Source organism: Hyperoodon ampullatus (genome assembly GCF_949752795.1).
Source record: "Hyperoodon ampullatus genome assembly, chromosome: 19".
Taxonomy (NCBI): Eukaryota; Metazoa; Chordata; class Mammalia; order Artiodactyla; family Ziphiidae; genus Hyperoodon; species Hyperoodon ampullatus.
In genome coordinates this window covers 27492064-27505413 of record NC_136932.1, presented here as the reverse complement: position 1 = coordinate 27505413, position 13350 = coordinate 27492064, and the positions used below count along the sequence as shown (strand labels likewise).

The window sequence follows — 13350 nt, the reverse complement described above, 5'->3', positions numbered from 1 at the left end:
TACAGTCTCCCCATTGCACATATAGAGGTGCCAAGGCCCTGGCTGCAGGGGACCCCCGAGGGCCGCCTCTCAGCCCCTTTCTCTCTGGGGACCCAGAGATCATGAGGAGTGCATCAGGGGACACTCTGCAGGCCTTTGGTGCCCCCCATCTTCCTCCCAGCCATTCCCCCTTGGGCCGTGGCCTCCCCAAAACTGGCCCATGCTTTTCCCCAGAGAAAGTTGCAAGCCGGTCCATTTTGAGATTTTTTAAAACTTTATTTTTAAAAATGTTTTGATTGTAAATAACTTTCCATGAAAAAGGTTAAATTGCCGATGGGTTAGGAGACTGGATGTGGGACGCAGCCCAGGGGGTTTATGGTGGAGGAAGACACTCCCCCGCAGGAGTGCAAGCAAGGGCACGGGGCCATCCCCCCTTCCTGGTCCCAGTGGTTCTAGCAAGCACTGCATCCCTCCCAGTTAAGCCTCAGCTGTAGCTACACTCACTACATTAGTCTGTCTGTCCCGTTTCCCTCTGCAGCTTGGCTGCCCCAGCCCCTAACCCCCAGATCCCCATCTCCCCGCTGCTCTCAGCCTCAAGTTGGGCTCAAAGATTAGGGACACATACCCTGTGCTCCATCTCTAGGGATGAAGCCAGAAGATCCCAGAGGCCTTAGAAAATCTCCTGGCTCCACCCGGCACCCCGGCCTCATTTCTGTCTCCTCTCTCTTCCCCCCTCCGCCTAGCTCCGCCTCACAGACTGCCAGGAGAGGCCTCTTGAGTGTTAACTTGCAGTCACCTACTCAGCATTTGTTGTACCTGGGAACTTGCTCTGGATAGAGACCTGGTGAGGAGAGAGGAAGAGAGAGAAGCTTCGAAGCTAAGATGTTCTGGGGCGGGCCCTGTACTGATGTTTCCAGCTTGGCCTGGGCCCCTCCAAGCCTCAGCTCTCATAGTGCAGGGCCCTTAGCATGTCTCTGGGGCAGCGAAGAAGTGGATCAATGAAACACTGTGTGTATGGGGGGCTGAGGAGCGGAGGCAGCAATTTTGGTCCTGGGCCCCAATTCTCAGCCTGCTGGAATAGAATCTGAGGATGGCCTGGGCTGGGGACAGTGTGGCCTGGTGGGGTGACCTGGCCCAGCCCCTGCCTGGGCGGTAGGGTGTCCATGGGCCTGCACTGGTGGGGAGGGGGGCAGTCTGGGCCCAGACTTCGGTGCTGTCTGGAGGTGGGGCAGGGCCTGGCTTCTTACAAGAAGGCACACAGGCTGGCCCAGTCATGCATGTCAGAGGCCAGTGTGGCATTCCCGGCCTCAAAGAGGGGCTCGGGGGGCAGGGAGCTACGGGTGCTTTCGTCCCAGGGGTGCTGCAGGAAGGATGTGGCCAGGAAGGTCTCATCAAAGTCCAGGCTGTCGGTAGCCTGCTCCACTGGAGGCCCCCAGGTAACAGGGAACTCGATGTGGTGGCCGTGGATGGTGAGGTCCACATCCCCGTGTGATGCGGGGCTCAGCGGCGGGCTCAGCTCCGAGGTCTCCAGCGTGCCCAGCTCCCCGACCAGCGTGCCAGCGTCCAAGATGACCTCCCAGTCAAAGTTGTCCTTGAGGGGTTCCAGCTCACCCTGCTACTCCTGGGTCAGCAGCAGGGGGCTGGAGGGCCGCGGGACCTTGGCCTCCTGCTTGGGCAGCGGCTGTTGACGCTTACGCCCCAGCCTGCCCTCGCCTGCACCCCAGCCCGCCTCCCCAGTGGCCTCCTCAAACTCCTGCAGCAGCTGCTGGGCCTCAGTGCTCACGGTCAGTGGCCCGGCCCATGGGGCGGCGCTGGGCTCCGGCGCGGCCTGGCCGGCAAAGGCCGGGTGGATGTGGACTGGGGGGCAGCCGCTGCTTCTTCAAGGCCCCACTCAGCAGCCGCTCGGCGTCCTGGGGGTCAATGCGCCAGAAGCCCCCCTTACCTGGCTCGTCCTTCTCCTGAGGCAACTTGATGAAGCCCTTGCTCAGGGACAGGTTGTGGCGGATGGAGTTCTGGACACAGGGAGGTAGGAGAGAAGGAAGACAGCTGGGAGAGTGGGTGGGGCCAGTGATGGGGGGTTCCTAGCACCACAGCCAGTCCCACCACCACCCTCTCTCCGATTGGGGCAGGGGAGACAGAGGCACTGCTCCGACAAGGAGGCTCTGGGACACCAGCCACGGGGCACCAGGAGCTGGCAGTGCTGTCGGGGGATTTTGTTCCCTTTTGCCAGGATATCTGCCTGCTCAGTCATCCGAGCCCTGAGCTGCAGGGTGGCTCTCAGTGCCACCCTGTCCTGCCCTCCCTCCCTTACCCCGCCGCTTGCGGCCTCTGGTCAAAGGCCTTGGCTCCCACAGGGCCTGGACGGCCATCTCCCTCTGCCTGGGCCTGGCTGGCCTTCTCTGTTTGTGAAATGAGTGAGTGGGTGTGAGGGTGTGTGTGTGGGGGTGGGGGGATGAAGTGTGGGAGGATCTGGTGACTTTCCTTGTTTCTAGAGCCGGCTGCTGGCCTGGACCCTCACCCACCATGTCTCCCTCCTCCCACCCCAGGGTCTGAGGCCCCAGTTGATTATTACCCAGCCAAGAGCATAGCGCTCATTCCTGGGGCCTCTCAGGCTTGGGGTAGGGTGGGGGGTGGTGGAGGGTCTCTGCTTTCTCACCAAGGTTACAAATGGTACCTGCCCCAGGGTCAGGGCCCAAGCAAACGTGGAATAGCTGGGATCACAGGAACTGTGAACCTGTGACCTGTGCCACAGGGAAGGATCTGTGCATCCTCAGGATCTCTGTCCCCAAGTAGCCCCTGATCCTGATGGTCGAAGATGCTCAGGGCAGTGTGTGCCCAGCCTGAATCACCATCCTGCCTTGTTCACGCCTGGGTGCACAGTCCAAACCACGCTGGGGCACAGGGGTGTGCGGCCTGGTGGGTGGGGCCGGCAGGTGAGTAGTGCCCCCTGGCAAGACTGGGATGTTTACATGGTGGCCTGGGCCCTTTGGCTGCTCTGTGCCAGGTTCCGGAGACTTGGAACATGAAGCCAGTGTGGGAGGAAAGAGCCCCTGTGGAAAGCACGTGGCTGAGGTAATTGTCCCCCCAGGGAGGTTGATGAGAAGAGGGGGACGAGTGTAGGCAGGAAACTAGGGAGGGCTTGGGGTGGGGGCTGGCACAGCAGCTTTCGGAAGGCCCCGTAGCCCTTCCACTGGGACACAGATGGCCTTCACACCCCGCAGCACGCCCCTCTCCCCTCCCACACCCCCTCCAGCCAACTGAAAGCAGGCAGGATGCAGAGCCTGGCAGGAACGATGCTCTGCCTCCAGTCAGGCCCTGACAAACTGACCTCGAGGAGGGTAGTGTCTAGGAATTCCAGGACTTGGGACAAAAATGTGTCCCTCAGTCCATCAACCTACCCTGGGGGGCTGTGTCCACGCATAGTTCAGCCCTGGTCTTTGGGCTGAGCCTGCCGGATGAGTGACAAGTTCTTTCCACTTGAACCTCTATGTCGGCACCCCTACAGCCCTCTGAACATCCTCCCTCCTCCGTCTCTGAAGTCAAAGGGGCAGCAGTCCAAGCACTGGGCTCCCTTGAGGTCCTTCCTCGACGGCCTTCCTCTCTCGGGGCCCTGGCTGTACCGCGCCTACTTGGCCTGCGGATCTGGGATGTGAGTCCAGTCCGTGAGGGCATGGGGAGGGAGGGAGGGAGTGCCTCCCCTACCTGCCAGGTGGGATCAGCATGGCAGAAGTAGCAGAAGTTGTCCGTGATCCACTTGTAGATGGCCGACAGGGTGATCTTGGTGGCCTTGCTGGCCTGCATGGCCATGCAGATGAGCGTGGCATACGAGTAGGGCGGCTTCACGTGCGGGTTGGTGGCTTAGTACACGTCGTCGGGAGGCGAGGCCTGCAGCCCCGAGGGGGCGCTCCACAGCGTGCACGAGTACGTGGGCTTGCCAGGCGTGTGCGGCTGCCCCAGGCAGGCGGGGTCCGCCGCCAGGGGAGACCCCGGCTCTGCCGAGCCTGACAGCTCGTGGTAGCCGTGGGTGTCGGTGTCCCCCGAAGGCAGAGCGGGCAACTCGGCGTTGAGAATGGAGAATTCCTGCAGCCACTGCAGGCTGGTCAGGCTGTCATTCAGGGCGTTGGACTCCTCCAGGCCGCCTTCCGGTCCAGCATCCTCCGCTGCCCCTGCTCCCGAGACGCGTACCCAGCTCTCCGCCATATCTGCGGGGACTCTCCGAGGGGGCTGTCAACATCCACGAGCCGAGCTGAGGGTGGCTGCCGAGCTCTCCGGCCCGCTGACTCCCGCAGCTTCACTTACGCAGCCTCCAGGAAGCGGGCTTCCATCCTGCGATCCGGGGGTAGCCTCCTCCAAACTGAATGTGGTGCCTGCGGGGACCAGAGCGGGAACTGAGACCTCTTTCCCCACCTCCGAGGGGAGAGTGTGTGCGAGGGGCGGAGGGTCTTACTAAAATCCTTCCTGCAGCTGGGGAGGATCTTTTACTGCCGAGGTCTGGGAAACAGGTGTGCCGGGGGTCCGACCCACACGGGGTTCGCCTCGCTCTTTTCCTCTTTGATCTTTTAGAGGAGACTTAATTAGCCAAACGAGGGAATAGTGTAGGGGCATGCGAGGCCACCCCTTTCTCCCTCAAAGCGGGGAATTAACCCCCCTCTCTCCGTCCACAACCAATGGAAATGGGGCGAGAGAGTCCAGGAGGGCAGTACGACGCGTCGGGGGGCGGGGGAGGTCGTCCGATCTTTGAAAAGGGATATTAGGATGGGGATCAAGAGGAAGGAAGGAAACAATACAGAGAGTTATAAGGGGGCGGGAAGTGAGTGTCCCCCAAACGCCTCTGATGTCAGTCCCCGGGCCCACCACTTCCGTTGGGGACGGATGGGAGAGCGTGCTGGTACTGAAGCCCTCCCTTCCTACGGCCTGCAGCCCTCCCCGTCCCTTACCTGGCTCAGAGCGCAGCCCGGGCCAAAGGAAGGTTCTCAAAGAAATTCCTCCCACCGCCCACCCTCACCGCGGCTCTCTGCTCCCAGCTCGAGGGCCCAGCCAGCAATCCTCGTCGCCACTCACGCCCGAGGGCGCCTCTCTGAAAGCCAGCGGCCGGGGGCCGGCACTCAGTAGCCGCTCGCAAGGCGTCTCCTGCTGCCGTGGCGACGCCCCGCCCATATAAACAGCTTCCGCTTCTGCCATTGGCCAGGGCGTCTCCAAAGAGACCGCGGGCTCTTAACCGCTCTCTCACGCGGTAACTCTCTTCCAACTCCCTCCTGCCGCCCTCTCCCGCGCGCGACCCAGCCCCCTACCCGCCACCGCGTACCGGCACCGCGCATTCCCACCCGAGGGCCCCACGCAGGGCTCGGAGAGGCGCGCGGCTCGGCGCTCCCGCAGAGGCCCCGGGGCCCTCGGCGAGCAGTTCGCCGCGGGAACCGTACTCCGCCCCACCCCCTTTCCATCTGGGCTGCTCAGAGGTGGCGACGGCTCCTGGGACGCAGCCCGTGGCGCGGGGGCCAGGGCTGGGTGCATGCTTGGGGCTTTCCTTTCCTCTCCTCTGGGCTGCGAGTGGCACTTGCTCACGTTTCTGCGGCCTGTCCCTGTCTCCAGACCGAGTGTCGTCTTGGTGCCCGCAAGCAGGTCTGACTCTCCGATGCCACCTGCCGCTCAGGTCCGCAGAAACCGCAGCCCCGGTCGCAGACACCCCAAGGCGGCTAGGGTAATCCAGTGTTTCCCGGTAAGCGCTCCCTCCCCGCCCCGTCCTCAGCAAGATTCCCAGAAGCTGACATTCCAGAGGCTTCTTCGGAAGTGCTCTCCCTTCTTTCCAGATAGCCGAGGAAACAGAGCCGGTGGGTGAAACCCAGGAAAGCCAAATTCTTTTACTGGGGTCATTTGCCCCATTAATTTCACCAGCCTTTAAGTGACGGACTAACGCTGGACTGTGGTCCTTCCTCCTCCCGTCCCCCAGCCTCCCTCCAGTCACCAGCTTTCCTGCTCTTCAGGTACTGAGGAGCTGCAGTTGGAAGTTCTCTGGTTGAAGGGGGTGGGTGCAGGTGAGGGCTCCTTATCAGGCCTCTGCGCAGGAGCTGTGCCCGGGGAATGGTACACCAGCTCCCACCCAGAAACATGTCTTTCCCTCTACCCCTTGCCCTCTCTCACTCCTCCATGTCCAGCTTGTCTTGAGTCAAAGCATTTTTTTAAAGAGATTTTATTTTTATTTATTTATTTTTTTGAGGTACGTGGACCTCTCACTGTTGTGTCCTTTCCCGTTGTGGAACACAGGCTCCGGACACGCAGGCTCAGCGGCCATGGCCCACGGGCGCAGCCACTCCCCGGCATGTGGGATCTTCCCGGACCGGGGCACGAACCTGCGTCCCCTGCATCGGCAGGCGGACTCTCAACCAATGCGCCACCTGGGAAGCCCCGAGTCAAAGTATTTCTTTTCTTCCCAAGTATTTATTGTTTTTATTTTTATTTTTATTTTATTTTTCTTTTTTTATTAGTTTCTGCTTTATAACAAAGTGAATCAGTCATACATATACATCTGTTCCCACATCTCTTCCCTCATGCATCTCCCTCCCTCCCACCCTCCCCATCCCGCCACTGTAGGCGGTCACAAAGCACTGAGCTGATCTCCCTGTGCTCTGCGGTTACTTCCCACTATCTATCTTCCTTACGTTTTTACTGTATATATGTCCATGCCTCTCTTTCGCTTTGTCACAGCTTACCCTTCCCCCTCCCCATATCCTCAAGTCCATTCTCAAGTAGGTATGTGTCTTTATTCCTGTTTTACTCCTCGGTTCTTCATGATATTTTTTTAAATTCCATATATATGTGTTAGCATACGGTATTTGTCTTTCTCCTTCTGACTTACTTCACTCTGTATGACAGACTCTAGGTCTATCCACCTCATTACAAATAGCTCAGTTTTGTTTCTTTTTATGGCTGAGTAATATTCCATTGTATATATGTGCCACATCTTCTTTATCCATTCATCCGATGATGGACACTTAGGTTGTTTCCAGCTCCGGGCTATTGTGAATAGAGCTGCAATGAACATTTTGGTACATGTCTCTTTCTGAATTATGGTTTTCTCAGGGTATATGCCTAGTAGTGGGATTGCTGAGTCATATGGTAGTTCTATTTTTAGTCTTTTAAGGAACCTCCATACTGTTCTCCATAGTGGCTATACCAATTCACATTCCCACCAGCAGTGCAAGAGTGTTCCCTTTTCTCCACACCCTCTCCAGCATTTATTGTTTCTAGATTTCTTGATGATGGCCATTCTGACTGGTGTGAGATGATATCTCATTGTAGTTTTGATTTGCATTTCTCTAATGATTAATGATGTTGAGCATTCTTTCATGTGTTTGTTGGCAGTCTGTATATCTTCTTTGGAGAAATGCCTATTTAAGTCTTCTGCCCATTTTGGGATTGGGTTGTTTGTTTTTTTGCTATTGAGCTGCATGAGCTGTTTTTAAATTTTGGAGATTAATCCTTTGTCAGTTGCTTCATTTGCAAATATTTTCTCCCATTCTGAGGGTTGTCTTTTGGTCTTGTTTATGGTTTCCTTTGCTGTGCAAAAGCTTTGAAGTTTCATTAGGTCCCATTTGTTTATCTTTGTTTTTATTTCCATTTCTCTAGGAGGTGGGTCCAAAAGGATCTTGCTGTGATTTATGTGATAGAGTGTTCTGCCTATGTTTTCCTCTAGGAGTTTGATAGTTTCTGGCCTTACATTTAGGTCTTTAATCCATTTTGAGCTTATTTTTGTGTATGGTGTTAGGGAATGATCTAATCTCATACGTTTACATGTCCCTGTCCAGTTTTCCCAGCACCGCTTATTGAAGAGGCTGTCCTTTCTCCACTGTACATTCCTGCCTCCTTTATCAAAGATAAGTTGACCGTATGTGTGTGGGTTTATCTCTGGGCTTTCTATCCTGTTCCATTGATCTATCTTTCTGTTTTTGTGGCAGTAAAACACTGTCTTGATTACTGTAGATTTGTAGTGTAGTCTGAAGTCAGGGAGCCTGATTCCTCCAGCTCCGTTTTTCGTTCTCCAGATTGCTTTGGCTATTCGGGGTCTTTTGTTTTTCCAAACAAATTTTGAAATTTTTTGCTCTAGTTCTGTGAAAAATGCCAGTGGTAGTTTGATAGGGATTGCATTGAACCTGTAGATTGCTTTGGGTAGTAGAGTCATTTTCACAATATTGATTCTTCCAATCCAGGAGCATGGTATATCTCTCCATCTATTTGTATCCTCTTTAATTTCTTTCATCAGTGTCTTATAATTTTCTGCATACAGGTCTTTTGTCTCCTTAGGTAGGTTTATTCCTAGGTATTTTATTCTTTTTGTTGCAATGGTAAATGGCAGTGTTTTCTTGATTTCACTTTCAGATTCTTCATCATTAGTGTACAGGAATGCCAGAGATTTCTGTGCATTAATTTTGTATCCTGCTACTTTGCCAAATTCATTGATTAGCTCTAGTAGTTTTCTGGTAGCATCTTTAGGATTCTCTATGTATAGCATCATGTCATCTGCAAACAGTGACAGCTTTACTTCTTCTTTTCCAATTTGGATTCCTTTTATTTCCTTTTCTTCTCTGATTGCTGTGGGTGGGTGGAGGTGAGGGCTCCTTATCAAGCCTCTGCGCAGGAGCTGTGCCCGGGGGATGGTACACCAGCTCCCACCCAGAAACATGTCTTTCCCTCTACCCCTTGCCCTCTCTCACTCCTCCATGTCCAGCTTGTCTTGAGTCAAAGTTTTTTTTTTTTCTTCCCAAGTATTTATTGTTTTTATTTTTATTTTTATTTTATTTTTATTTTTTTTATTAGTTTCTGCTTTATAACAAAGTGAATCAGTCTTGCATATACATCTGTTCCCACATCCCTTCCCTCATGCATCTCCGTCCCTCCCACCCTCCCCATCCCACCCCTCCAGGCGGTCACAAAGCACCGAGCTGATCTCCCTGTGCTTTGCGGCTGCTTCCCACTATCTATCTACCTTACGTTTGGTAGTGTATATATGTCCATGCCTCTCTTTCGCTTTGTCACAGCTTACCCTTGGTTGAGAGTCCGCCTGCCGATGCAGGGGACATGGGTTCGTGCCCCGGTCCGGAAGATCCCACATGCCGTGGAGAGGCTTGGCCCATGAGCCATGATCGCTGAGCCGGCGCGTCCGGAGCCTGTGCTCTGCAACGGCAGAGGCCACAACAGTGAGAGGCCCACGTACCACAAAAAACAAAACAAAACAAAACAAAAACATTTGTATTTCCACTAATAAACTCAAATTATCTTTGCTTTTTCCCATCACACTCCCCAGAGCCTTTTCACAGAATTGTCACTGGTCCCCTGGCCACTATCCTGCCGCCTGTGTGATACTCCGTCAGATTTCTTGGAGGCCCGTCTACCTAGCACGGCCTCGCGATTCTAATCGGCTCACCACCTACAATGGTCAACTCAGATTTCCTCCCTTTGAGAACCTTGCAGAGCAATCTCAGAACATACCATCGCCCTCCCCCACCGCATTGGTCTTGGGGCCAAAGAAGACCCAGAGGCTTCTTAGGGGAAGAGGTGCTGGAATAACACAGGTGCTTTCTCAGCATCACTCCCACAAGGGTGATGAGAGCAGCAAGGATGGGAATCTGAGCCATCCTTGCCGCCAGGAGTGGCAGAGCACCTGTGGGCCTGGGGAGGGTGGACCATGGGATGCTCCCAGGGCTCCCTCCTTGTGGGCGCTCCGTGAGGGGAGTGGCATCCGTGTGGGGAGGGAAACAGCGTGGAGAGGGGGACCAAGGGCCTGAGAAGCTGTCCTGACGGCCAAGCCAGCCTGAGGCACCTCAGTCATAGGATGGAACTTTGAACTTACAGCTGAGCGTGGTGAAGTCTGTTGATTCCACGGGACCTACCACAATGGATGCTCCTGTCATTAACCCGACATTAACCCGACAGATGCTTCCAGAGAGTTCCCCAGCTCTTTACTACCAGTGTGACGCTAACAGCAGAACCCGAGAAACATTTTACCAAGAGAGCAGATGCACTTTCCTTCTCCCGTAAGAGCCCTTGAGACCTCGGGGTGAGGCTACGATGCGACCCTCAACACCCTCTCCCGGCAGCCACCACTGTCATTCGGTTTCATGTCTGGCCTGAACGCTGAAGCCAGTTTAATCTGAGAATGGCTGGCTCCCGAGATCACCGTAAAGAAGCCCAGGCATTGTTTTCCTTCCAGGTCTCGCTCCCCTGCCGCAATCCCAGAGTGGAATAAACATCCACCAGCAGGTTGGCCGGAAGGAGTTAGGGAGAGGAGGAAGCACAAGGCCTGGGGTCAGTTTCCACCAGCATGGGTGGCTGAAACAATTCCCAGGAGCTCTCTCTGCCAAACATGGGGGTTGGTGGGGAGCCACTGCGGGGAGGCAGGAGCCTAGATTCCTCTCTTGAAGCCCAGTGAGCGGCTGGCCGGCACAGCTGCCACAGACTCAGGGCGGAGTGAGGGCAGAGATGGCATCTTCCCCAACTAGTGACCAAAACAAATCCTGCCCGTAACCTTTGCCACAGAAGGATCCCCGCTTTGTGGAACAGGGATTAATCTAGTCTCACAAATATTTTTTTTTCCTGGAAAATTTCAGCATATTAAATACAGGCTCTTGCCAGTTAGGAATGGAAGCCTCAGCGAGGGCCCCTCGGATGTGCGCGCGCCCAGCAAGCTTGGGGTTGGGAGTGGGTGAACATGAACTTTCACACGAAGTCTGGATAACCTAAATGCGTTTCAAAATAAAAAAAACTGGACAGACAGACGTACATTTGGCAAAAAGACATGAGAAACAAATGGACAGACAGAAGCCAGGTAAAGAGTGGGAAGGCAGGAAGTGAAGTGTACCCTGGAGCTCAGCCGCTCTGGCCCAGGCCTGGCTGGGTCAACGCTAAGTGGAAAGGCTCGCGAGCCCCTGGGAAGGCCGTGGGAGGTGTCTCTGGGGATTACGGCTTCCTCCACCACAAGCCTGCATGGGGCCAGAGGGGTGAGGACCTGGGTCTTTTGCAAGCTGATGGAGAGTGGCAACCACAGGAGTTTGTGTCCCTCCAGCACCTGTAGCCACGTTGCCAAGGGAGTAAAGCACTGGACCCACGGTGGGACGTGGCTGTCCTGAAGCTTAAGCATGTCCAGGGCATGTTTAAGAGATTACAAACCATGCAACATGAAGGCAGTCTCTGCCGTGAACCCAGGAGGGGCAATTTCGACCTAGTCCACCGGGCAAGACGTGGCTTTAGAGCCATGGTTGGTGAAGCCCTTGGTGAGCACGGAGCAGAGGGACATCAGTGCCCAGAGTGTGACTGACAGGTGGGCTCCTCCTGAGAACTCATCCCGGATTCAGTTTAGTGTCATGAGAAGGAATAAGGGCCACGTTGATGGCCCTGATTGAATTTATAGAGTTAGGGCTCCAGGGAGAAGAGTCACCCTCGACCCCTGACCGTTCCTTTGGGATCCAAATCTAGGGAGCACAAGGCAACTGGTGGTAGCCCAGGGCTCACTGGGTCACAGAGCTAGTCTCTAAAATGCTGGCTTTGAAATTCCTCTCTGATCCTAACTAAACACTGTCCTCTGAGGGGCTACAGGTTCCCTTTTCAAGGGCTCAGGCTCTCTTTCCAAGACCTTATCACACAGGCCGTGTCTGCCTTAAACTGCCTGTTGATGGAAACAAGACCAGGCCCCCTGCCATGGGATCTGCAAGATCATGATGGAGGGGACACAGTCAGGTCAAATCGGAAGGCTTTGGAGGTATTTTTGCGCCTTTCTCCATGCCCAAATAGTTTCGCTTAGAGCAGAGTCGCTCTTTGCCCAAGGACTCTCCCGAAGCCACCACACTTCCGTTCAGCAACTGGCTTCCAGCACCTTACCAAAGCCCATGCCTTCTTGCAGGAACTGCAGGGCAGGAGATGGGTGTCCCAGGGTGAGAGCAGTGGTGCGAGCAGGGGAGCGTCTCCCACCAAGTTCATGTTCAGCAGACTGCCACTCACCGGGTAAGCAGACCGCAGAGCACAGCTTATTGTCCAGTGCTTTCATGCTGGCGATGTCAAAGTCATTGTTATTGTCACACTCCATACCTAGAAATGCGAATGTCCTCTGGCCTGTAATGGAGTTAAGGCAGTTAGAGAGGACCTCGCTGTGTTTTTCTCTGCTTTGCTGTCCTTAAAATAAAATTCTTAAGGATGGAGACAAAAAACATCAAATCATATGTTAAAAAAAAAGACAATAATTAAGTGGGTAGAGTGGACAATAAAGGAAAGTGTGTGGGTACGTTTGTGTTCTCGCTCTGTTCTGCTCTGTTTCCTTAACTGGCCCCTTTCCAGCCTTCATTCCTGGGAAATAAGACCCTGGGGAGGTCTGTGGGATTCGGACACGCAGACCCGGGCCCAGAGCAGAGCTAAGCCAGGCTGGAAGAGCTAGGAGAGCCACAGGGGAAGTGACCCCGGGCTCCGGCCTGTGTCTGTCGGTGCATGTGGGGTGTGTTTATGACCACAAGGCTCTGCGAAATGACTAATACATAAAATCACAATTAAAGCTCTTTGTTCCCGTAATTTTGCACCTCAAATCAAAGAATCGCATTGTTTGTAAAATTATGATTTATTTTCTTTGAGACTTAATTTGCTATTCTGAGGATGTTTTAAGGGGCTGACCAGAAACCTACAGTCATGTAAGATGGGAAGGGGACAGTTTTAGATGTTATTTTTTCAAGCTCCCCACCCGGTTTTCTTTCCTCGGTGAAAGGGAGAGGAAGAAACATACATCTACTGCGTACGGCATGGCAGGTGGAAACCACATATGGAATGTCAGGCGGAAACCACGTACTGCCCTGTGCCTTTTAGAAGCAAATATTCTACTGGGGACGACAATCACAATGGAGAACTCGGAGACTTGTGCCCTGAAGACATCAACGGAGGGGAGGTAGTGCCCAACCACGGCTTGGTTGGCGTGCGCATGCGGCAGAGGCACAGCCTGGGCGACCACCCCTCCTCTGGCACTACTTGGCCAGGAGAGAGTGGTCATGTGCACATGCGCACCCCCTGCACACCACACCGCCCCCCAAGCAACTGCCATGGCCAAAGCAGAGGTGACTAGTGTGACATCTGCATCCAGGCTGCGATCCAGGTTTGCTCTGGAGGTTGCCCTTCTGTGGAGGCACCTCAGAGGAGCAGAGGGAAGAGACACCGGTTCCTGGGACGCCTGGTCCTACACTCCCAGGTGGGATTCCCAGGTCACCTCACCCCCCCCACTTCCTTGCTCTATATGTAGGTCGTTCCTTCGCTTCTCGGCTTACTAGAAACAAAATTCTTCCGACTGAAGATATGATTGACTTTATTTACAAAACAGAAAGAGAGTCATAGATGTAAAAAATAAAC

The 13350-nt window shown here is 54.5% G+C and overlaps 1 pseudogene across 1 annotated transcript; it reads right to left on the bottom strand.

Moving 5' to 3' along the window:
* Positions 1-1222: 1222 nt before the first annotated feature.
* On the bottom strand, positions 1223-4179 carry LOC307068461 (forkhead box protein J1-like; annotated as a pseudogene). The gene is made up of 2 exons: positions 3682-4179; positions 1223-1991 (listed from the first exon to the last, which is right to left on the bottom strand). The product of its transcript is annotated as a forkhead box protein J1-like (transcript).
* Between the last annotated feature and the right edge of the window lie 9171 nt (positions 4180-13350).